Source organism: Apium graveolens, chromosome 2 (genome assembly GCF_009905375.1).
Source record: "Apium graveolens cultivar Ventura chromosome 2, ASM990537v1, whole genome shotgun sequence".
NCBI classification, from domain to species: Eukaryota; Viridiplantae; Streptophyta; class Magnoliopsida; order Apiales; family Apiaceae; genus Apium; species Apium graveolens.
In genome coordinates, this window is record NC_133648.1 from 182,148,328 (window position 1) to 182,159,103 (window position 10,776).

The 10,776-nt window shown below is 41.5% G+C and overlaps 1 non-coding gene across 1 annotated transcript; it reads left to right on the forward strand.

Annotated features, from left to right (window-relative positions):
• The first annotated feature begins 9,913 nt into the window (after window positions 1–9,913).
• LOC141709633 (small nucleolar RNA R71) lies at window positions 9,914–10,020 on the forward strand. Its single transcript, XR_012570198.1, has one exon. It is a non-coding gene; the product is annotated as a small nucleolar RNA R71 (small nucleolar RNA).
• The last annotated feature ends 756 nt before the right edge of the window (window positions 10,021–10,776 follow it).

Below are 10,776 nucleotides of genomic sequence, written 5' to 3' on the forward strand. Positions count from 1 at the left end.
GGATTGTTTTATTATCATTGCATAAATACCATGCTTGCCATGATACGCAATAATTGAATTTTTCGCATAATGTAGCGATGTTGTACGAGAAGTATATATCGTCAAATATTTAATTCCGCTTTAAGGGTGACTTATAATTATAAGACCGAGTGTCGGTCAGGATTTTAAGATGGAAACCCGGGAATCATTCCAATGATATTATCGGACGATTACAAGTCCATAGTAATACGTTTTAAAGGGACTCAACGTCCACTTACGAAACATTAAAATACCTCGAACTTTTATTAACACTATTTCTCAAGATCATATTCCCTCAACTATATTTTATTATTCGAATAATAAATATTATATACCTATTCATTTATTATGGGAGAAGTATACTCCAACGATTATTTATTTCAAACCCGATTAAACATTAAAGATTATTAAATTGCGTAGACATAAATTAGTTGAGGAATGTTATTTAAATATTCTTTTAAAAGTAAACTCATTCGAGGTTTAATTATTCATCGATTATCATTTAATAAATTATTATTCATTAAAGTGTTTTTTTATTATTTAAAAATCGTAGAACCTGATTTAAAATACTTTCTGATTTTCGGAAAATCATTCGAATATTATCTCGACTTATTTTTTTTATATTTTGAATATAGTTTCAAAGAGAAACCCCCCCTATTTAATTATCTGTTGACAACGGTCAACTCACATCCTTCGTACTTCCTCCAAAAACTTTCGGAAGTACATATATATATATATATGAAGTAAAGCTTTGCCTATCAACAAGTAAAATGCTTGGGGGAACTTTGATGTGGTTCGAGTTCCCGAGATATGATATGATTTCCTAAAGGACAAGGGAGGGGTAGGATCCAAGTACTTCGTTGGATAGATGTTAGGGCGAAATCACGCACTAATATTCACGCAAGTATACGTGTTCGCAAGTAATATAGAATACTTTCTAGTTCGTTCCCTCAGAGACTCAGACTAATTTATTGTCTAATTTAACTCACTCACCAATGTATGACTACTTCTCAATGTTAAGATAATAACACTTAAATTTGTTGATTAAATATTAACTATAATTAACTACTTAATTAACCACTTAACTAACACTTCAATTTATCAATAATAAAACACTCATGAGATCACAACTTCATTATTACTTCCTTCTATAGCCATTGTTATTACCTTTAGCATGTGACAGTGATGATATTAATCGAATAACACGAAACTGATAAAAGCCAACTTTCATTGTACTAATACCATTCTACCAAACATCCACAATTAAGATAGAAGTTGAATAGTCATCAATTATGTTGAGTTCCTATATGTCTACAGAAATTGACAACACAACGATTTAAACACAAGTTATCCCTTTTTGATTACATAGGGCAAATAAAACTATTAGAGTTACCCACTAATCATGCACAACGTACATGAACCTATACTAGCATGGCAAGTTCTAAATCTCGAGATCCACTGTCGCTTCACAAGAGATTAACACCCTATCTTATATGTTCGCGACGCACATAAGACGAATACGCACAACCAATACTAGATATCATGCAATCATCACATACTAAAGTATTAAACAATTAACTAAAGAATTCCATAATAAATCCGTTGCAACCCCATGATCACGATTAGCCCATAATAGAACTTATCGCCATCATGGGTTCATATGAAATCATGATAAACAAACACAAGAAAATAATAACTAAACTGATTATATTAAAACAGAGTACGTCACAAGAGTAAATAAGTCAAAGCAAGAAAACTAGCATCCAACGTTACAACGAAACAAGAATCACAAGAATATATGCTTCCTCTTCGTTGCTGTGTGCTAAATCGGTCTTCTTCCTTATCTCCTTCGCTTCTTGCGCTAAACACAATCTAAAACATAATCTCCTCTTAATACTCTGTGAAAACGTCTCAAATCTACCTATATAATAGTCCCATAAAACTCAGATTACATAGAAGTGGAAGCCAAACAGAAGTAGAAGTCTAAAATAATATATCTTTTTCCCCGACCCTGCGCGGCCGCTCAGCATTTCTGCGCGGGCGCGCAAGGCTGCTGCGCGGCCGCTCAGCATTGCTGCGTGGGCGCGCAGGCCTCCACTGGAAAAAATCCAGGTTTGCTCCGTTTCTTCGCCGTAATCTGCCCGTTATTTTCCTCTCGCAATGGTGAACACATGCCAAGGCTTATCCTTGATGATTCCTCCTCTGAAATGCAACTAATACCCTGAAATGCATAAACACTAGAAAAACGCATCAAATACACAAAATACTTGACTTCAAGACACCAATTTAAGCCATTTTAAGACGTTCTAAGTGGTATAAAATGCCACTTATCACACCCCCAAACTTAAATCGATGCTTGTCCTCAAGCGTCACAGACTCAAAAACAAATAAAAATATGCATGAATGCAATCTATATGAAAATGCAACGATCCCCCTTACTACAATTAACCAACCAAATTGTCACATCTCAACGAATGCAGTTAGACACTAAAGATCAATAAACTCATGCAAACGGACATACAGCCAGAAACGTGGTGTGTGCAAATGCTTAACAGATATGCTTCGGAACTAGACCAATTACTATGACTAGACTATCCTCAAGGCAATCCTACGATTATACAAAGAATAAAAATTCTAGGCATAAAGTGATATACAACACTACAAGAACTCTGGAGCTTACTACGGAATCGTGCTTTTTATTTACAACTCAAATGCTTATTTGACCGTGCAATGAGTGAGGTCCACAAAAGACTTATACAATGGTATCCATGTAACGAACGTTAGGTTAGCGGATCCCAGACTCTAAAAGCCTTAGGTCACTAGGCACAAAGTCCCCTAAGAACTTAATAACTCGAACACCAAAGAGCCCACTCTTGATCAATTATGCAAATTTTTTTTTTTCTGAGCAAGTGCGTTTCGCTCCATCTTGCTCAACCCTAGACTACTCGCATAACATGCGAGCCGGCTACTAGCCATTTGACGCCTAGCCACAACTAGCAACAAATTCCATTTTTACTCCATTTTTTTTCTTTTTCATGCCTTTACCACTAAGAACCTATTATCAAATTCTAAGCATAATAAATAGATTATCCTAAAAAATAATCAGATCATAACAACAATCTAGCCCTTAAGCATTCTCCAAGACTTAGTGAAAATACAAGTGCTTCTAGCATGCATATCAACCTACACAACTTAATATCACTTTAATGCTATCACTACACTCGCATCAATATCACAATTCAGTCGATAAATCATTGCAAAAGGGATCATGGTATATGCATGAGCTATATGATATGACAAACAAATAAAGCTATAAAAAAACTATATGGCAAAAATTATGCAACTATATGAACTAACTATCATGAATATGCAGCTATATGACACACACAAAATATTCCTTAACTACCACCCCCAAACTTAAAATCTTCACTGTCCCCAGTGAAGGTAGTAGAAAGGAACACAGGGTATACCTACTCGGAGTCATCATCATCATCACCCTCAGTGGGTGGAGTATCAGGCGGCGGGTATGCAGAGTCCTCACCAAAAACTGGCCACTGGATATCAGCTCTAAGGCCTCGAAAATCAGTCCCTAACGCAAGAGTGAGCTCCTGAGCAAACCTGCTCTGCGTCTCATACATGGCATTCATCCGCCGTGAAAGCCTCCTATACTGGGCATCACCCATCCCAGCACCCTCCTGAGCTCTCGAAGAACCAGCCTCACCACGCCCTGGCCTGGCCATAGTAGCACCTCGTGCTGGACGCCCTCCTGGAAGACGATAACCCAGTCCATGCTCCTCAGGCTCACCACCGGTCCACTCCTGCATCCCATTCAGAGTGCCAGAATCTATCGGAGCTGCTGGCAACTGCAACTGCTCATGAGCCGGCCAGTTCACTCCTACTGCTCGGCATAGCTTTGTAACCGTGGATGCATAAGGGATGTTCATATGCTTTGCTCCCCTCAAAAACTTCAGAATTCCTTGGTAGATAAACTCACCAAGGTCCACATAGTATTCCTCATTCAGAATTCCCCACAACAGCTGTGCTCTCTCAACTGTGACCTCGTGTGCATGTGAAGAAGGAAAAATATTAGCACATATAAATGCATTCCATGCACGGGCATACCTGTTCATGGCGATCGCCGGAAAGTGACGATACTCATTATTGGCTGGACTGCGGTTCCAAACTGTGCCCGGTCGACAGAGAGTCGCACAAATTAAATCCAAGTCAAAGTCCTCAACAGTCTTTTCATTCCAGTTCTCCTCATCGGGCTTCCTCTCTCGCTGTCCAATCACACGGCGAATCGCCGCAGGATGATAATCAACCGTCAGCCCACGAACTACAGAAAACCCATTCTTTTCAGCCTTCGCGTTCGCGTAGAACTCGCGAACAACACTCATCGGTACTGCTTCGGGTGACTCACAAAAAGCTATCCACCCCTTCTCTGCAATCATGGGCAACAACTCACCATCCCTCCCTGATGGTAAAAACCCCCTCTCCTTCAGAATCGGCTTCCCCAACAGCCTAGTGTACTCCTCCTCCGCAGCTCTGTCAGTTAACCGAGGCCTTGCAGCAGTACCCCTTGATGAATCAGCAGTAGGAACTGTGCTGCTGCTGTCGATAGTGCGTGCTCTCTTGGGTGCCATTGAGTTGTGAATAAAAGTGTGTAAGAACTGATTTTTGATGTTTATGAGAGGGTTTAAGTGTAGGAAGTTTGTGGGAGATATGTAGGATAGGTGTATGTATATATAGGGTGTGGAGTAGGTTAAATTAGATTAGGAGTGGGGTTGAGGGATAAAATCATGGGGTAATGGGAAAAGAATTCGTGGGTTTATGGGCTGTGATGGGTTTTTGTGTTTTTGTTTTTTTTTTGTTTTTTTTTCTTTTTTTTTTCTGAACTGTAAAAAAATTTCTTGAACTCGACCCCTGCGCGGCCGCTCAGCATTTCTGCGCGGGCGCGCAGCAAGCTGCGCGGCCGCTCAGCATAGCTGCGCGGGCGCGCAGAGGGTCTCTGGAATTTTTTTTTTCCAGCCCCTGTTTTCTGATTTTTTTTGTGTTTTTGGATAGGTTATTAACTTCTAAGGGTTCCTGTAACAACAATTCATGGGTTGCCTCCCACGCAGCGCTTCTTTTTCGTCATTAGCTTGACGTTCCGTATCTTTCTCAAGTAGTCAACAAAATGGCACTAAGCACCTCTCGGTTTGCCATGTCCCCATAGTAGTGCTTCAACCGCTGACCGTTAACCTTGAATGCTTGGTCCGAATCATTCTCAAAAATTTCCACCGCTCCATGTGGAAACACAGTTTTGACAATAAAAGGTCCAGACCACCTTGATTTCAACTTCCCAGGAAAAAGTCGGAGCCGAGAGTTGAATAACAGAACTTGTTGCCCTGGCACAAATAACTTAGGATGTAGCTTCCTATCGTGCCACCTCTTCACCTTTTCCTTATACATTTTGTTATTCTCGTACGCTTGAAGTCGAAATTCATCAAGTTCATTAAGCTGAAGCATCCTTTTCTTACCAGCTGCATCTAAATCCAGGTTCAATTTCTTCAATGCCCAGTAGGCCTTATGCTCAAGCTCCGCCGGAAGATGACATCCCTTACCGTACACCAACTGAAACGGTGACATCCCAAGTGGAGTTTTGTATGCTGTTCTGTAAGCCCAAACATCTTCATCGAGCTTTAAAGACCAATCCTTCCTTGACGGACAAACAACCTTCTCTAGAATGCGCTTTATCTCTCTGTTAGACACTTCCGCTTGACCATTTGTTTGCGGATGATAGGCAGTAGCTACTCGATGATTCACATTATAACGCTGCATCATAGAAGTGAACTTATGGTTGCAAAAATGCGATCCTTCATCACTTATGATTACCCGAGGTGTTCCAAACCTTGTGAAAATTTGCTTATGAAGAAAATTTAGCACTGCCTTTGCATCATTTGTCGGTAAAGCTTTAACTTCGACCCATTTTGAGACATAATCGACTGCCAGCAAGATGTACTGATTATTGCAAGACGAGATAAAAGGCCCCATGAAATCGATTCCCCATACATCAAAGACCTCGACTTCAAGCATCACATTTAATGGCATCTCATCCTTCCTTGACAAATTTCCCACTCTTTGGCAACGATCACACCTTAAAACAAACTGATGAGCATCCTTGAACAAGGTAGGCCAGAAAAAACCTGCTTGCAGAATACGAGCTGCCGTCTTCTCACCTCCATAGTGTCCACCATAAACCGTGGAATGGCAGTCTCGTAATATCCCCTCCGTCTCACAAAACGGGATACCTCTCCTGATGATCTGGTCAGCTCCCTGTCTAAACAAATATGGTTCATCCCACATATACCATTTCACCTCATGCAGAAACTTCTTCTTTTGCGCGGATGTCAAATTAGGAGGCATTATATTGATGACAAGATAGTTTACAATATCTGCAAACCATGGTTCTTCCTCCTGAATTGCAAACAACTGCTCATCCGGAAAAGATTCATTGATTAACGTCCTATCTTGTGAAGTAGAATCGGGATTCTCCAACCTAGAGAGATGGTCAGCTACTTGATTCTCAGTACCTTTTCTATCTTTGATCTCTAACTCAAATTCTTGAAGTAAGAGCACCCAACGAATGAGTCTCGGCTTCGAATCCTTCTTAGAAACCAGATAGCGAATAGCTGCGTGATCAGTGAATACTGTCACTTTCGTACCAAGTAGATAAGATCGAAATTTCTCAAAGCCAAAGACTATAGCCAAAAGCTCCTTCTCAGTAGTGGTGTAGTTCAATTGGGCCCCATTTAAAGTCTTACTCGCATAGTAGACCACATGGAAGAGATTTTTCTTGCGCTGTCCCAGAACTGCACCTACCGCATAGTCACTCGCATCACACATCATCTCAAACGGTTCTGTCCAATCTGGTGCTATAATAACTGGTGCCGTGATCAAACTCTCCTTGATAGTCTCGAATGCTGCCAAACATTCATCATCAAATTTGAAAGGCACATCTTTCTCAAGTAAATTGCACAACGGCTTAGATATCTTTGAAAAGTCCTTGATGAATCGCCGATAAAAACCCGCATGAACGAGAAAACTACGGATTCCTTTCACCGAATTAGGTGGGGGAAGATTTTCAATGACTCCCACCTTGGCCTTGTCCACCTCCAGACCTTTGCTAGAGACCTTATGCCCAAGGATAATGCCTTCACGCACCATAAAATGACATTTCTCCCAATTAAGCACCAAATTAGTTTCCACGCATCTTTTGAGTACGGCGTGCAGATTATTCAAACATTCATCATATGAGTGTCCAAAGACGGAGAAGTCATCCATGAACACTTCGACGTTATTTCCAATCATGTCAGAGAATATAGCCATCATACATCTCTGAAAGGTGGCCGGGGCGCCACATAACCCAAACGAAACTCTACGAAAAGCAAATATGCCAAATGGACAGGTGAAGGTAGTCTTTTCCTGATCCTCTGGTGCAATACAAATCTGATTATACCCGGAATAACCATCCAGAAGACAAAAATACTCATGTCCCGCCAATCTGTCAAGCATTTGATCAATAAATGGAAGAGGAAAGTGATCCTTTCTTGTGGCTTTGTTCAATTTCCTATAATCCATGCATACTCTCCATCCTGTAACTGTTCGAGTAGGGATGAGCTCATTCTTTTCATTTGCGACCACAGTGATACCTCCTTTCTTAGGAACACATTGTACGGGGCTCACCCACGAGCTGTCAGAAATAGGATAAATGATGCCTGCATCTAGCCATTTCAGAATTTCTTTCTTCACCACCTCCTTCATGATGGGATTCAGTCTTCGTTGCTGTTCCACAGTTGGCTTACTACCTTCCTCTAGCAGAATTTTATGCATACAATATGAAGGACTTATCCCTTTGATGTCTGCTATGGTCCATCCTATAGCCGATTTGAATTCTCTCAAAATCCTTAAGAGCTTGTCTTCCTCACTACCTGAAAGGTCAGCTGAAATAATAACAGGTAACGTAGATGAATCACCTAAAAAAGCATACCTCAAGTGTTCAGGTAATGGTTTGAGCTCTAAGGTAGGTGCTTCCTCTATTGATGGTTTGAGCTTCCCTTCAGCGTTCTTGAGGTCAGAAGTACCAAGAGATTCAAACGGTATGTCCAGCTTTCGCTTCCAGGGAGAAGCGTTCAGATATTGTAATTGCTCGTTGCTATCTTCATCATCACTGTCAAATTCCCCCACTAAGGCCTTTTCCAATGCATCAGACATTAGCATGTGCTCGAGTTCAGAAGTAACTGCGTAATCAATCACATCCAGTTTTAAACACTCCTCATCTTCTGTAGGGAATTTCATTGCCTTGAATACGTTGAAGGTCACATCCTGATCTTGGACCCGCATAGTAAGTTCCCCTTTTTGCACATCTATCAAGGTACGGCCAGTAGCCAAGAAAGGCCTCCCCAAGATTATGGGAATCTTCTTATCTTCCTCAAAATCCAGAATAACAAAATCTGCAGGAAAGAAGAGCTTATCCACCTTGACGAGCACATCCTCGACTATGCCCCTTGGGTAAGTAATGGAACGGTCAGCCAATTGTAGCGACATGTATGTGGGTTTTGGATCAGGAAGATCTAGCTTTTTAAAGATCGATAAGGGCATCAGATTAATGCTTGCTCCCAAATCACAAAGGCACTTGTCAAAAGTTAGATTGCCAATGGTGCAAGGAATAGTGAAGCTTCCTGGATCTTTCAGTTTTGGTGGTAACTTTTGCTGTAGAACAGCGCTGCATTCTTCCGTGAGAGCAACGGTTTCAAGGTCATCCAATTTCACCTTCCTTGAAAGAATAGTCTTCATAAACTTCACATAACTAGGCATTTGTTCCAGAGCCTCAGCGAAAGGTATATTGATGTGAAGTTTCTTGAACACCTCCAGAAACTTCCCGAACTGTCTATCCAACTTTTGTTGCTGCAATCTCTTAGGAAAAGGTGGTGGAGGATAGAGCTGTTTCTCCCCTGTATTAGCCTCAGGCAGAGTGTGTTCAACAGTAGTCTTCCTTGGTTCCGCCGCTTTCTCCTTTTGCTTCAATTCTTCATCTCTAACTTCAGCTTCGACTTCTTTTGCCTTTTCAGCATCAGCTACTTTTCCAGACCTTAAGGTAATAGCCTTGACTTGCTCTTTAGCTTCCTTCATGCCTGGTACTTCCGTGTCACTGGGAAGAGTGCCAGGTTGACGATTGAGCACTGCATTGGCTAATTGACCGATTTGATTTTCCAAGGTCTTGATAGAAACCGCCTGACTCTTGCACAACAGCTTAAGTTCCTCAAAATCAGCACTAGTAGGTGCAGCTGCACTTCCCTGTTGAGGATATGATTGCCTTGTAGCATACTGCTGTGGTTGCTGGAATCCAGGTGGGTTAAACTGTTTACTTACTCCTTGCTGATATGGTGGCTGAATAGCATTCTGATTATTCCCCCAGCTGAAATTTGGATGATTTTTGTTGTTAGGATGATAGGTCGCTGGCACAGGCTGCTGTTGTTGCTGATAATTATTCACATATTGAACAGATTCGTTGACAAGAGAACACTGATCCGTAGCATGAGAACCTGCACAAAGCTCACAAACCATAGCTATTTGATTAACTCCATATGTAGCCAGAGAATCAACCTTCATTGATAGCGCTTGGAGCTGGGCTGCAATAGCGGTGGCTGCATCAACTTCCAGAATACCTGCGACCTTGCCTGACGTCATCCTCTGAGTTGGGTTTTGATGCTCATTTGCAGCCATCGTCTCGATAAGATTATACGCCTCAGTATAGCTTTTAGCCCATAAGGCGCCTCCAGCTGCTGCATCGAGCATGGGCCGAGATTGGGCCCCCAAACCATTATAAAAACCAGTGATTACCATCCAATCCGGCATTCCATGATGTGGACATTTTCTCAACATTTCCTTGTAGCGTTCCCAAGCCTCGTACATAGATTCTGTAGGTTGCTGCGCAAACTGAGTAAGAGCACTCCTCATAGCAGCAGTCTTTGCCATTGGATAAAACTTCACCAGAAACTTTTGCGCAAGATCTTGCCATGTAGTGATGGACCCAGCTGGTTCAGAATGTAACCAGTCTTTAGCCTTATCCCTCAGTGAGAATGGGAAAAGCCTTAACTTGATAGCCTCATCAGTCACGCCATTATACTTAAAAGTGCTGCATATCTCGACAAAATTCCTTATGTGCATGTTGGGGTCTTCAGTTGCCGCTCCTCCAAAAGAAACAGAATTCTGCACCATCTGAATAGTGCCCGGCTTGATTTCAAAGGTGTTAGCTTGAATAGCCGGATGAAGGATGCTTGACTGAATGTCATCAATTTTAGGTCGAGAAAAATCCATAAGAGCTGGATCAGCTTGAACAATACGATCTCCCATGTTTACTGGTTCTTTCTGCTCAGTTGCTGAATCTGAATCCTCAAAATCTAACTTCTCCGGTGTATCAAGAACTTCGTCTTTCTCCTCAGCTGTATCTAAGGTCCTCTTGCGAGCACGAGAACGAGTTTGCATAAACGCTTGCTAAAGTACCTGAAACACAACCGAAAAGAGTAATTAACTACTACGTCCTAATCACTGAGTCCTAATGACCAATGATGGTAAGTACATAAACTAAACAAATACGCCGAGTCCCCGGTAGCGGCGCCAAAAACTTGTTAGGGCGAAATCACGCACTAATATTCACGCAAGTATACGCGTTCACAAGTAATATATAATACTTTCTAGTTCGTTCCCTCAGAGACT